Below are 15,439 nucleotides of genomic sequence, written 5' to 3'. Positions count from 1 at the left end.
AATATATATTACTAAAAATATATAGATTTCAAAATTGTTTTTTGCTGAAATAAGCTTATCTTTTAATTTATGTTTCTTTTTTTTAAATACCATGATAATTTTGGTATGGAATTATTCACCCATATCTGTTTGTGGGGTGGTTGGGAGGAGGGGAGTCTATTCAACATGACATCATGGCAAAATTTTGCTTATTCAATAATGCTTAGAAATGGTTCTTTGTGTGTCTAGAAAAATACCATAATTTTTTTTATCTCTTCAAGAAAAATGTTATGTCATGCTATAGTGGTGATAATTATTTTTCTTCATAATTTTTCTCAGTGTCATATTTATTCACTCCTGAACCTCTTAACACTGGTATTGATCCTCCCAGAACTTCCTCTCACCTCCTTAGAGTCTATTTTTTATTTTCAGCCTACTTTCAGAATTACTTTATTTTTTTCATCTTCTCCAGGGCTTTTTCATTCTCAGTAAGAGGAAGCACATAGATACATTCTTGACATCCTTGAACCTTCTTCTAAAAGAAAGATTAGTATGCATTTAGAGCACACATAATTGATGAATATCTCAGCAGAGAAGACAAACATAGCACATATTCTACAGGTCTCTGGAACAGTACTCTCAGTTCCCACACTTCCTGGATTCACCAGCTAAAACATAATCAAAGAAGAATGGCTTTCAAAGCTCCCACACAAACAGGTCTCAGAATGCCCACGTTGGAGACATAAATAATCTTAGCACAATATACAGGGAGGTGATTATCAAGCAGACACAGTCATGTTCTTTCACACAGAATGGCTCTCCCTGAGAAAATCATTTTAAAATATTGACATGTCAAAGTCATTTATAACCCCCAAATTATACCTGCAAATCTGTGACATTTTTACTATTATATTATTTTCTTGGCAAAAGGAGATACTTACTAAATATTTGTACTTCCCTTGGCACACAAGATAGCATCAAAATTTATTTCCTTATGTTTTAAACACTTCTCTTTCAGGATATTAGATTATGTAATTTCTTTTGACCACAGCTACAACATAGCCCTCTTTCAAAACTCAGCTAACCAAGCTTTTCCCACTTTTTCATCTTCCCAAACACATTTGTTACATTCACAGCTACCCAAACTACGTTGTTGACAAGCAAGTTTCTGATATGCCACTATTCCATGATAGTTTTATGTATTATTCAGCATTCACAGAGCAATTGTCAGTCAGGAAAAGACTCAAAATATCCAAGCTTCCTTTACTTTTTAAGCACTTTATGTGAGCTTTGTCCCAATGCTTTTTCTTTCTTTATTGTGATTCCTTTTAATGTTGGATTGGAAAATGTGATTAAATTTTAAGTTCTTAGTGAATAGGGATAACACTCCCAAATCTATCTACTAATGAGACATGACTCACACAGAATAAATGGTTGGCAGCCATGACACCTCTTGTGTGTAGCTTTGAAATGGTCAATAAATGGCCAGTTCTTCCCAAGCAAACAACTATTCTCAAGGTTAAGATTATAGTTCCCATTTTAAGACTTCTTTTAAAAAATTGCACTGCACTCTCTGACATGTACAGTTTTAACCAAATCTATACGTCTATGCCTAGGTATTCTTCAAACCAAATCTAATCAGTCTGCAAATTGTCTTCTATTTATGTAGTATTTAGCATACCCCAACACTATATTTGAAAAGTGAGATACACATTGAAGATTAATCAAGAATCTTATAAGACTTTATCTTGAGCTTCAAACTTACCTGGAATCCTCTCCCTCTGGTCCTTCAAGTACCTCTAATTGTGTTTGGTCACAAAGTACAAATATCCTGTCACTGTGATTTTCTTCTCTCCTTTCACCCAGACTTTCCAGGGAGCTCTTCTTCCTCTTGGTACAGTTCAGACAACACTAACTTTGAATCTCTTCCTTATGTTTATTGCCTCCCTCAAACACTTGGGAATCTGTTCATATTTGGGACTTCATAACTCTTTATGCATGCCTCTATTGGTTCTTAGATGAATGAATTATCATTGTTTAAATTCAAGCATTATCTCCCCATTTGTTTGTGTTGTCTTCCAATGCAAGAGTTATGTCCATTAAGCTCAAAAATCTATTTATTCTGTTTATATTTCTTTACTCTTCCACCATGAGTCAGAGATTGGTGCCCTATGGAATAGATTCTTCAGTAAGCAAGAAGGTCATAGGTTTTCTCCAAAGGAGGTTAAATCTCCTGGGGAAGGCAAATAATAAACAATCAACAATAGCAGAGTGTATTATATTCTCAAAATCTGGCAAATACAGTCTCTCAAAACATGTTGATAAAATAATTAATTTTTCTAAAATCAATAAGCCATCATAAACATAGGGGAGAAGATTATTCATAAAGTTGATAATCCATATAAAGAAATATTTTTATTCAAGGGTCTGTCTGACTCACATGAAGTTGTGAGAAAGTGATGATGGATTCTTGGTGCATGTCCCACTTAGTATGAGGAAGAGCAAGGTAGATAATCAATTGTCAAATGCTTCATTCATGTTTTTTTTGTTGCCCAGCCAATGGTATTTTCCACACCAAAATTTAGAAATAGGAATGTGCTGTACTGGCTTCAAAAGAAGGCGGAACTCCAGCCAGGGAAAAAGAAAGACTTCCAGCCAAAAACAAAAAACACTTTAATTAGTCGTTTCATTTCAAGATGTTGAAACAGCTCCAACCCAAGGAGACCAAGGCCTTCGGAGTCAGAACAGCTGAAAGAAGAGGAAAAAGATGTTTCATTTATTGGGAGTTTGATCTGAATCCAATTTGGAAAAGAAAGCCTAAAACCTTTTAGAATAATAAACCTGGCGATAACAGAAAGTTGTTTTCCTTCATATGAGAGACCTTAATTCCACATGAAATCTATTTCAAAAATCTTTAAAAGTTTATGATCATAACAGGTTTTTAACAGTTATTTTAACTGAGTTAGTTAATAATATGCATTGATTTCTGTAATATATCCTATTTATGTGCTGTTTATTAAAAACGATTTCAGAAATCTCATGGCTGAAGGACTGGCATGTATTTCTGGAATAGAAAATATATCTGAGAGAATTTGGAATCACTTATATTTTAAAGTACCAATAAAGACAATTTAGAGGGATCTTTCAATTCTCAGACTGTAAGAATGCATTGACATTAAATTGAATCGGCATTTAGACAGGAAGTGTTTAAGAATACTTTCTTCTCATCTCTCAAATGCAACACTCTTATCTTTAAAACCAAAAGATGTCAAAATATTGATCGCTTTTGTATTTACATTTGAAGCAGAAAGGAGGAAAGAAGTAGGAGAACTAAGAGAATGAGCCCATTTACAGACCATGTTCCAAGTTACTCAAAATTCTGGAAGAAATCTATCAAGAACTTCAAACCTTATAATGATTTCATATACATTCCAGCAAGTACTAAATTTAAAAATTAATTTAAAAATCCAAATGCATTCTTATTTTGTCTACACTATTCCTTTTCTGAATAATTTACAGTAATGGAAATGATGCCCAATACTTCATTCATATTGTCTCCGCATCATAGTCATCAAGATTTTTCACACACGATGTTAGCTCTGGTTATGAAAGAGACTTTTTCACCTTCTTGCACTCACTTGTTCCAAATTCTTATAGTTCTCCCAACAAGCTATGTGTTTTAATTCTTGTCTTCAAGCTTTCTATGCATCTTCATCTGAAAAACTTACCCAATATTTCTTCCTTCACTGTACTCTCATAGCAGCTTACAGAAACTTTCCTGATAGTTTACGATATTTAATTCCATTTCATGGCTATCTCTTCCTATAAAGCCCAAATAACCAAGACTGTGTTCCATGTATCTTGGTACTCTAGAACCTCATCATTTTTTACCTGCATGAATGAAAGAATGATGGAGTTGAAAACCTCAGGTCTTGAGCAATGTTATACCTTGAAAGATAATCTAACTTTAATGGATTCTTTGTATATTAAAGACCCCTCTCTAGATGGTTTGCAACACAAGAAGAAATGGCATATGTGGGCAGAATCAAATTCATGTCACATAGATTCATTCAGCATATGGACCAGGTGGTATCAAGAGAACACTAACTGGACTTTTCTGAAATAGAAATAACCTCAACAGTGTGTAGATCTATTTGTCTCCAGATTTCAAGATTGAATCACTTTCATCCTTCCAAATAATTGGAAAAGTACTTTTCAGAAAATTAAATGGCTTTTGAAATTTTTATCAGCATGAAGAAAAATCTCCAGAAAAACATAACATCATTTGTGTCCTATAAACATCAGGGAGTAATATAAAATAGTGTCATGACAGGAAGTAAGAAATAAATATCAGTATTATCATTTTCCCTTACATAATAATTCATAATAGCTACTAAATTTTCTAAAGCTGAATTTTGCTATCTATATCTGTAAATATATCTATATAATATATGGACAATGTCTGTGTTACCACCTATGGGATGTTTTTGAAGCACATCACAAAGGAAAAAAAACACACTTGACTCAAAGGAAGCAATTCTGGAGCTGGATTAAATGCAAATAGAGAAGTGGAGCTTTTAGTCTCAGCATCTCCTTTTTCCTGTCAAGTCCCACAACTGTCCCTGCTTTAGGAGCAGGGCAGCATCACACCAAAGCACTTCTCTGATATCAGCACCCAGGTAGATGAAATACTAATAGGATATGCTTAGTCTCCTGTACCTAATTCCAGTCAGGATCAGTCAGCTCTAAACACCAGCAATGTTGCCTTCTCCACAGTTTACAGCATACCTCCATCTCTCTCCTCTCACCAGCTCCCCTTATGCCACCATCATCCCTTACATGGGCTTCTATAAAAGTCTACACTCTCAGCTGCCTATGCATGAGAGTCCAAAGCCACATTATAATCCAGGCTCTCCTGGTTCTCTGTGTCTGCTCACAAGATCACTGAAGATTCCATAAAAGCACAAGGTCATATTTGTGTTTTTAGACGATTACTCTTGTTTCAGGGAAGAGATTGGGTGAGGTGATTGGCCCAGTAAGGACACTCTTGTAAAAGTCCATACAAAATATGATGGCAGCATGAGGTGAACTGGTTATAGAAGGGTGTGTGTATGTTGGGGGAGGGCGGTGGGAGTAGGTGTTATGGACTATGGAAAAGGCTATCTTGCTGCTCCTTAGACCACACTGAATGATCTTGAATGGTATAAGATACAAGGCTGATCAGATTCGCATCAGTCAATACCAGGTGTTTTGTTGTTGTGTTGTTATTTGAATCAGTTATATTTGATAAAGCTAAAATGAACACTGAATTAGCACATATTGAGGCATTTCTCCAAAAGGAAATACAGGGTTATGTTCCCAAAGCCTCTGGTCACACATTTTCATCAACAAATCAATGCAGAACTTTGTTTTGTGTGTGTTTAAGACATGTTATTTAACATATATTGCTGATTAATTAGTTTTGAGCACATAGCCAATAACACTGAAACTGAAGCCTAAGTGAAGCTTACCTAACACATGCATTTTCTCTATCACAGCTTTTTTGTACTCAAGAACATCAAACAACACTCTAGTACTACACCTGTGGTCCACTTCCAATAGCAAAATCACCAACAAAACTCACATAAGTGCAAAAAGCATCGTACCAACTAGGCTGTGAAAAGGACACTTGTCTACATTGTAAGAACTGAAACAAGAAAGCATAGTATTACCTTCTTCGCCTTCAGCTGAAAATGTGCACCTTGGGTAACGCAAATATTTTACCACTCTTCACATGTTGACAAATGGTAGCAGAAATGCTATGAATATTGATTTTAGAACTACAGAGAAATTTTAGAGAGTAGGCAAATTTGCAGATAGGGAATACACATATGAGGGCTAACTATATTTGTTGAAAGACTATTGTGTACGTGAAGGGTATGACTAAGGGTAGCATACATAGCCACTGGAGAAGGGGGAGTGGATAACAATGTCTCATTTTGTCCTATGCTATTTGCAACATTCTATAGAAGGGTAACACATTTGAAATTACCATATCCAATTGGAGGGGATTAAGCCTCCTAAGACTCTTTTATTCAAGTGAGTTAGCCAATTAAGAAGATCCTAGTGTATCCACTCAGGGGAAAACACTATAATGTCTTATGCCTACAAGGAAAATGTAAGATGTGAAAGTGTGCCAACGGCTCATTAATTACATACATCTTTGTAAGAGTTTCAATGCTTTCTGATCACAGGACATCTTAGAAATGAATGTGTGAATCCTAGACAGTTTCAGAATAACAAAAACAACTCTGAACTCATTGGGTAAATAAGTAATCATGCCAATGAATCATATGCAAATAAATCTTAAGCCCAAAGGACATTTTAATACCCTGGTAACTCTTTAAGTAAATCCATGTGAGAATTTTAGTACCTAAAGTGAAAATAGTGACTTCTGGGCTTCTTGCCAATTTCATTTGGGGTGTGAAATTTCCAGCATACTAGCTGAATTTCTTGGAATCTTATAAGCATTTTTTTTACATAATTGATACTGATTCTCCCACCCACAAGATGACCTACTTCTTTGTACCTAGCATTTACGGAGACTCAAGAGTTTCAGCCTGAGAAGGACGTTCTGAATGTCAGGACCTCAGTCCTCCCATAGCGACACCCCCTTTTCCTCAACACTGGCAAGAACACTTCACCTCCTGGGGAATGTCACAGCACATAGGAAGGAAGGAAGTGAGTGCCACCAAATCCCCATCCCAGGTTATTTGAGGTAAAGGGAAAAATAACAATCTCAGGAAGTGCCAGTGCCAACCCCATCTCTCTCTTCTCCAGCTTCTCTCAAGACTCCTTCTTTTGGGAACATCAGCAATCTGTCCTTTAGAAGCTTCATGATTTCCTTCGAGCTCACTGCCTGAACAACTTCCTAATGTAACTCTTATTATTTCTCTCCATGTGTATTTTTACTGTTGAGTGTGAGGAACAGGAAGAAACACGCAGTAGAAGGAGGGTTACCACCCGCCATTCCTTAACCAAATGAGAGACCAGAGAAGAAGAAAATTGCAAGGATCACACAGTTTCTCCTTTATTGTGGACAGGTTGGTCTGCATCCTCTGAAACTTCAAAGTACAGGAATGGATATCGTTCAACCAAAGACTGCAGATGAGGCTTGCCTCAGGCACAGGAAATCTAGCATGCAAGGGCTAGCCTTTCTGTCATGACAGAGGCATGGTATTCCCAACTCCAATGCCAGGCCAAGTGTGGGCCATGCCCAATAGAGAGGGAGGCAGTCTGGGTGAGTACTCGGGTCCTATGCAAGCCAATGGAACTTTCTAGAGGGCAAGGAAATAGCCAGAAAAAGAGCTTGGTAGGGGAGGAGAGCTGTGATCTTACCAATGCCCCAAGCTGAGAAGGAGTTATGGTAGCCACCCAGAATAGAGGCTCAGCCTTTCTTATGGTATTTCCAGTGAGAAAATTTGACCAAGAATCTACTAGGAACCAAAATACACACCATAGAAAAACCAGACATCTGCCAGGCCCAGGTTGTGAAGCCAACAGCAAAACCCTGAGTTTTTGCCTCCCTCCTAGTCACAGCAATAAATAGAAGTCTGTTAGATGGGAGATTCTTGCTCTCCTCTCTTCCCTCCCTCCAGGCTGACTCAAATCTATGCCAGGCAAAACTTGATGCTTTGACACTGAGCCAAGTTAGGTGTCTTGAATACCATCTTGCAGCAAACATTAAATGTTTCAAATTGAGACTATGTCTGCAACCCCAAATCTCCATAAGGATGTGCATTTTCTATGAATAAACAGAAAGGCTTTGGAATCTGCCACAGTCTTCACCCTCCATCTGAGAAAGAAAATCTCCGTTGAATAAAAGGGGAGTGAGAGGTAAAACAAAGGTATGCTTGTTTTAAACATGGATTTTGTTTGTTCAATTTACCTGTTAAACTAATGCATACACAGAAACAACAGGTAAAGCAGAAAACTGACTCACTGATACCAGAGTCTTATTTGGAAGAGAATGTTCAGAAATTCTCAAATCTGTGACCCTACTTTACTTTGTGAAGTTGCAATCTTGAATCTTTCAACCTAAATGTCCCACAGGTATCCTGGAAGTGGCATGTTCAAAGGAGAACAACCCCGACCTCTAACTTGTCTTTCTCTAAAGCACTATACTCAGGTTCTGGTACTGATTTTTTTTTTTGTCTTACTTTCATTAATGAATGAATGGGAAAATGCATAAACAGTACTTAACACTTTGCTTGGCACAATATGTAGTTATTATTGAAGTTGGTTATAGGAAGGAAAGAGGCAGGAAGGAATAAATTTCAGGGATGGAGGAAGGAAATAGGTGGTCAGGTGCACACCCCATCATCCAGACAAGAGTATGCCACCCATATCCATACGCACAGCCAAAAACCTGCACATTGACCAAAACTGAGGGCAGAGAGTTTGGTCATGGCCGCCCACTATAGACAAAGACACGTCAAGGTTGCTCTGGGGTCTGGTCTTTGCTTAGTCCTACAGACTCCTACAGCAAGCAGGTGCAGAGTGGATGAAGTGGTTGAAGAAAGAACGCATGCAGGACATGGAATCAGAGGACCTGTTTGTGACCTAGACACATCATTTATAATCTTGGGAATTTCATTAAGCTATTTAATCTCTTTCAACTTCCATTTTGTTATCTGGAGAGTGGAAATGACAATCATAACGCTATTTACCTCACTGGAAAGTGTGGACATTGATACAGTGGATGTTGTGTACAGATTATCATATGCAGAGCAAGACACTCATTTCCCCAGCTCTGAGAAGTGTGTATGGCCACTTGTTCTTTGCAAATCCCCATCTGGGAATTGCTCTGAGCTTTTCCTACGCCAATAACTCATTGACTCAGGTTCAAAGCATTTCCAGAATCCAATCCCATTTCTCCATTTTTATTGTTTCCACCATAGGCTATGTCTTCATCATCTGTCACCTAGATTCTTGCACCTCACCCTGTACCCTAGATACCTTTAAAACAAATTAGTTCATGTCCCATTTCCTTAGCATAAAAATCAACATCATGGTAATGTCTACAATGTCCTTCATACTACTAGGCCTCTCTACCTGGAGAACATTTTGATCCCACCTTGAGATCTATCACTTTCTCTTTGTTCATGTCACTCCAGCTGTGCCCGTCTCCTTGCCCTTGCCCAAATGTGCCAGACCTGCTCCAGACTCAAATCTTTGCATTTTTTAAAAGATTTATTTATTTATTTGAAAGTTGGAGTTACACAGAGAGAGAAGGAGAGGCAGAGGCAGAGGGAGAGAGAGAGAGAGATAGAGAGAGAGAGAGATAGAGGTCTTCCATCCACTGGTTCACTCCCCAATTGGTTGCAACAGCTGGAGTTGCCCCGATCCGAAGCCAGGAGCCAGGAGCTTCTTCCTGGTCTCCCACGTAGGTGCAGGGACCCAAGGGCTTGAGCCATCTTCTACTGCTTTCTCAAGCTGGATAGGAAGTGGAGCAGCTGGGACTCAAACCAGCACCCATATGGGATGTCGGCACTGCAGCACCAGCCCCCAAATCTTTACATTTATGATTTCCCTCTTACTCGAAAGCTCTTTTCCCCCACACGACTTGTTCCTCACATCCCTCAAAACTTTGTGTAAATGGATCCTGACTCTTAAGGTCTTCCTTGGTAACCTCACTTAAAATTGCAATACTCTATTCCTTTTTCTGCTTTCTTTTTCTTCACACTTATCACAATTGTTATACCATATATTTAACATATATATAATCATCTCTCAATATCCACAGGGGATTGGTCCCAGGACATATTGATGTTCAAGTTCCCTATAAAATAGTGTCATACTTGCATAGGACCTACTCACAGCCTTCTGTATACTTCAAAGCATCAATAGATTACTAATAACACCAAATACATATGAAATAATATATATAATCGTTTTTATCCTGGATTGTTTAAGGAATAATAATAAGAAAAAGTCTTTCTATGTTCAGTATAGAAGGTTTCTTTCCAAATATTTTCAGTCCTTGGCAAGTTGAATACATAAGTGTGTAACCAACAAATTCTGATAGTTGACTGTATCTGTTTAGTATTTATTTTCTCCTATTGGATATTTTTGTGATGTAAGAATTTTTTGTTTTATTTCATTCACTGTTAAGTCCCTGCACTTAATAAAGTGATGGAACCATAGCAAATGTTCCAAAAATATTTGCTGATGAAAGGACAAATTAATAAAATATGAGGAATTTCTCCAATAAGGAGTAACTAATACATCTTTTCTATGAATAAATGTTTAACAGAATTCAGAGACTCCTGATCTACTTGTACATGAGTGCAAATGTCAGAACACAGTACAATGATATAATACATCCAAAGCCACATGAAAGAAAAATTTTGTAGCATTGGTTAGACAATGACAGCCATGAATCCTGAGAACTGACATTATCTACATCTAACTTCTACTTCATCTCATTTCTGTGAGATAGAGCCAAGGCATGACACATTTAAATGACTGTGACATCTTTCTTTCTTTGCCAAAGAAACAGATCACAAACATCTGTAAAATCCTAAGGGCAGATGATACCATGCAGTAGTGTATGATTTTCTTTTCTTCTCTATTTTTCAAAGCACTAAGGTTTCTGAATACCCAATCTTATCAGTCTTTTCCACAAGGGACACAGAGCCTGGCTGTCCTTTCCAAAAGGCAGACTCTCACTGATGGAAACAAACTCCCTATCTTGTCCAAGTGCTCGTGGCTGTCTGTCCTCCTCTCTCCAGACCCAGCCTCTTGGATGTTAGATAGGACTTCTCACCCTGGTGACAGAATGCTGAACTGGATTCTCTAAACAAGGTCATCTCTGGCGTTAGTTATTAGCTCTCAATTTGCTGTGCAGTATTTGCCAGTGATTTCTTTGCCCAACAAAATGGCTGGAGTTCACATAGTTGGCAGTAAGTGAGGGGAATGGATCTCCCAGCACTACCTGGCAAGAAAATAAATGTAAAACAGAAACTCTGGTTTTGGTGGCACTCTGTCTTGCTTTGCCAATCTCTCTGCTAGCCAGTGAGTGTTTGGAAAAAGGGGAGAAAGGATGAAACATAGAAAGTCACCTTTGCAACCTCTCGCTCATTTCTAAGAAGTATGACTGGACATCACACGTCCTCTGGAAGCATTTGCATTTGCATTTACTGCTGGGATCAGTCTCCCCACTGGCATGTGAGAACCCTCTGATTCAAATCCCATGAATAGAGCACTCACTGATTGTCTGCACGGATCATCTCTCAGACTCCGAAAGGATTTTATTGTTGCTGGTCACCAAAGGAAGGGACTCAACGATTTGAATAATGCAAAACTTCAGGCCTGAGCACTTGAGAGTGTAGGGCACTGGAGAAAAAGCAAAAAATTCCAATGCTAATATGTTGGGAAAAAAACAAGGCAATAGAAGAGCATATTCAGATACTCTTGATGCAGATTTTAAAAAAAAACAGTAAGGTTATAAATTTGTGGTCTTAGGAATCCCTTAGGGACTTCTTATTAGAATTGTAAAGGATGCATATAAAAGACTGACAGCAGAAGCAGGATTTCCAACGGGATTACAAAGAATCCGATCATTCTAAACTTGGCAGACCTTCAATGGGAAAGCAATCCTGTCTCCTCCAGTCTCTGGAATGCAGGTTGCTTGGGTGCTATTTATGTTTTGATTGACAAGTGCATGCTCTGTCTAGATAAGAAGAGAAGTGACCCTTGCAAGGCTTCTTTAAAAGAGCAACTGTTTGAAAACTTTAAGCAATGCCAGGATAGTTCAAGAGCCAATCCAAATACCAGTAACCAAAGTATAAACATTCATAGATGAGGCAAACACTTGAATAAGGAGACAATCTAGGGTCCCACAGTGCACTAAAGATAGACAATGTGATACAAATTTATTTACTTTTCATTGGAACAATGCAGATTACCATCTTAAAGGAATTATCTTCATTTATATTATTTGTGCCTGTCATATTGTTTTCCAAGTTGGAAAGAGAAAACATCATTGTAGTTGCATATCCTCTCAAATGACATTCAGGGGTACATGCATTGTGGTGCAGCTGGTGACACTAGCTTCCCATACTGGAGTGCCTAGTTCAAGTCCCAGCTCCTCAGCTTCTAGTCAGCTTCCTGCTAATGTGCCTGAGGGGTACATATTGCTGCAAGTACTTGAGCCCGCCCACCTGTGTGGGAGACCCAGATGGAGTTCCTATCTCCTGGCATCAGCCTGGCCCAATTCTGATTGTTGTGGGTATTTGCAGAGTGAACCAGCAAATGTAAGATCTGTCTCTCTGCCACTCTGCATTCCAATAAATAACAGTGATAAATATATATATATATAATATATACATTTTAAATACTTTTATGCTTCATCTTTTGCCACTCCCCACCACCTATACATTCTTTCCATTAACATTTCAGTACCTATAATTCCTTAAACTTGCATAAATCTTTGCTTATTCAGTACATTTTGCTTCCTCATGATCTACTAGATCAAACCCTACAAATTAATGTTTCCTTTGGGGAAATTCTCTTAAATGTCTTTTCAAACAGAATTTATTCCTGAAAGATGATCCTCTAGCACATTGTAATATCCCTATTACAGCATTAACTGAGAAATCCACTGCTCAAGAGCAGTTTGGGGATGACTGATCTGTATCTTATGCTTATACTCCTACCCCTTTATTAAATATTTCATGAATGAATGTGTGAAAGAAGAGAGACAGAATGTATCCCTTTGCTCTCTCACTTTTTCGTTCTCTCTTTTGTTTTAAAGAAAACTCCAGAGATTTAGAGTCTTGTCATCAATAATATTATCAAAGCTGGAAACACAGAATTAAATCAGAGTGCCTTGTTGGATCCATAAACATGTTTAATGTTAGAATAACAATAGTGATTTCTCACTGATGAGAACAGGTAAGTAATTGGGAAGAACCACAGACTATCCAAGGAATAAAGAAAGCAAAATTGTTTATTAATAAAGTTCTGTAAATCAGGTAAAGACTCCAGTGGAGTTACCTATATGCTTTGAAAAATATATTGATCTCTAGCAAAAAAAGAATATTCTAGATTGGGTCTGTCCATTCCTAAAACTCCTAACACAAAAACACACATACATTATCAAACTCAAGTGTTAATAGTGCTTAATTGATATCGGCGCTTTCAGAGCAAGGACAAGGAGTCAGTTTGCAGGAACCAGGAGTATCGTCTTCATAGTGATTCCTGAAAAACGGAAGGTTCAGACAGGGTTACAATTCCTTATTTCTGTGTTATAAACCTTTAAGTCCATGTGAGTGGTCAAACCGCAGTCTTCAGCAAGTGGAAGACTTCATCCCAGAGAAAAGGAGTTTGCTCCATTAATAATGTTTCCAAATTTAATGGATGGGAAGATTTTAGAGGACTCTGATAATATTATACGTATATCTCTTTTATGGAAATAGCATAATCTAAGACCAAGGCAAGGGCTACCATCCTTGTGGGTCTCAATCCTTCCAGTTCCCTGGGCTTTAGTCACTGCAGAGACTTGTGGTCAAGGAGTTTCAGTTTAGATGAGGATGCATCCCCCTTGTGAGTGACTTTCTGAAAGCTGCTGAAAGTGAGAAGGTGTAATTTCATCATTATCACATCACCACATAAACACGCTGATGTGTTTATAATGTACAGGAGCACTCCTAAAATATTTGGCCATAATTGCTGGGTCAATTCACAGAGCAGTCAAGATTCTCCAAGAGTGCTATGGATAGGATGCTAATGGCATGTAGTACTGATAGAATGTCACAGTGATGAAAGTTTAAGATACATGTAATATCAGCAAAGGTGACAGGTTAAAGGAAATGTGGAACTTTGTCTCTGGAGGACGACAGAAGGTCTTAGTCCAGCTAAAATGCATTTTTATTCCACAGTCATAATCATCACTCTATCACCAAGTAATCATTATCAGGAGCTACAGGGTCTGGATGAAGCTACTTCACACACACACACACACACACACACATGATTTCAAGCAGCCTCTGATTCTGCCCATTTCCTACTTGGTTTTAAGTAAGTGAATTCAGAAATAACTGTATATACAGATGATAGTCTCCAACTTACAATAGCTTTACTTATGGTTTTTCAAATTTATGGTGGTATGAAGCAGTTTTTATTCAGTAGAAACCTTACTTGGAATTTTGTATTTTATTTGTTTCCCAAGCTAGTGCTGTATGGTCCAATGCTTTGAACTTTGTAGTCACAAGGAAACACAACCAACACTCTACAATGTTCTGTGTTGCTAAGCTATGGTGTTTGGTAGGTTAGGTGAATTAAATGCATTTGCTACTTAAGATATTTTCAACTCTTGTTGCATTTATAGGGACATAACAGTATCAAAAATTAAGAAGCAAAAGAGTATAGTAAGGAGACAGAGTCTGGAGAATTAAAAATACAAGGGTGATAAGGGTACTCAAAGGTAAAGTGATTTGTGTACACCAGGCTAAAATGAATCTTGGAAGAGTAGGTCTTCCCTATCACATTCAAAATCATATTTGCTTACCTTCACCTAAGTCTTACAGATGAAGGTTCTTTAAATTTCATGGAAGAATAGAATTAAAAGGTACTACACATTTTGCCTGAACTTTCTGAAGGCCCCACATACTCTGGCTTCCACTCTTTTGTCATTGTACATCTGATACTTTATTGTATATTTCTATGCCTTCTTCTCTATGCTTATTATACCCAAACTTCTGTGGTTCAAACCCATAACTCTAACTGCTTATTGGTATTGGACATTGGTAATTCCAAGACACACCAAATTAAAAATATCCAAAAGATGAGCAAAATAGATCAAACATTATGTAGCTTTAATTCTTAGCAGTGGATTCTGCAACTTTGTCCAGTGTGAAAAAGCTTAGAACAGTACTCATGAACTACTTACTTCATGTGTACACAGGTACTAATAATTCTTATAGGAACTCATAATAATTAACAAGCAAGTATAAAACACCTAAAAATCATAGTAATAATAATTATTTTATACCAAGAATAACAGTCATATTGTCTTAAACTGTAACATGTTACAAACAGGGAACTTTGTTTCAACTGAGGTCCCAAGACAGCAGGTGTCAGTAATCTTACATTCTGAAGTGAGGCGTTAAACTATTTATAAAGGTGTTTATTGAGGCAGGGAGTTTGAGATTGAAAAGAGAATTTCTTTGGAAGAAGTTGAAGTGTTTTAAAATTTTCCTTCTCCATTCCCAAGGGAAAATGGAGATATGTTCAACTTCTCCACTTCAAAGCTAAAGAGAAGGGTTCAAGAAGACAGAGGTTGATACATGACCTAGAGTTTGCAGGAAAAAGTAAACTTGTCTGGCTTACAGCAGAAAGATACAAATAGGGAAGGACTGAGTGAATTAAAGCAGGGATTGTAAATACATATTTTTATTTATGTCTATCATGAGTCAAA

At 37.6% G+C, this 15,439-nt stretch overlaps 1 long non-coding RNA gene across 1 annotated transcript in view; it reads right to left on the bottom strand.

Moving 5' to 3' along the window:
- Positions 1–1,867, bottom strand: part of LOC103352084 (uncharacterized) — a 127,375-nt gene extending 125,508 nt beyond the window's left edge. The window contains exon 1 of the long non-coding RNA XR_007913684.2: positions 1,745–1,867. This is a non-coding gene — a long non-coding RNA (uncharacterized lncRNA). The remainder of the gene's footprint in view (positions 1–1,744) is intronic.
- Positions 1,868–15,439: the final 13,572 nt, after the last annotated feature.

The sequence above is a fragment of the Oryctolagus cuniculus genome, chromosome 9, assembly GCF_964237555.1.
Source record: "Oryctolagus cuniculus chromosome 9, mOryCun1.1, whole genome shotgun sequence".
Taxonomy (NCBI): Eukaryota; Metazoa; Chordata; class Mammalia; order Lagomorpha; family Leporidae; genus Oryctolagus; species Oryctolagus cuniculus.
Note: the sequence above shows the minus strand (reverse complement) of the source record. Positions and strands in the feature narration are given on the sequence as shown.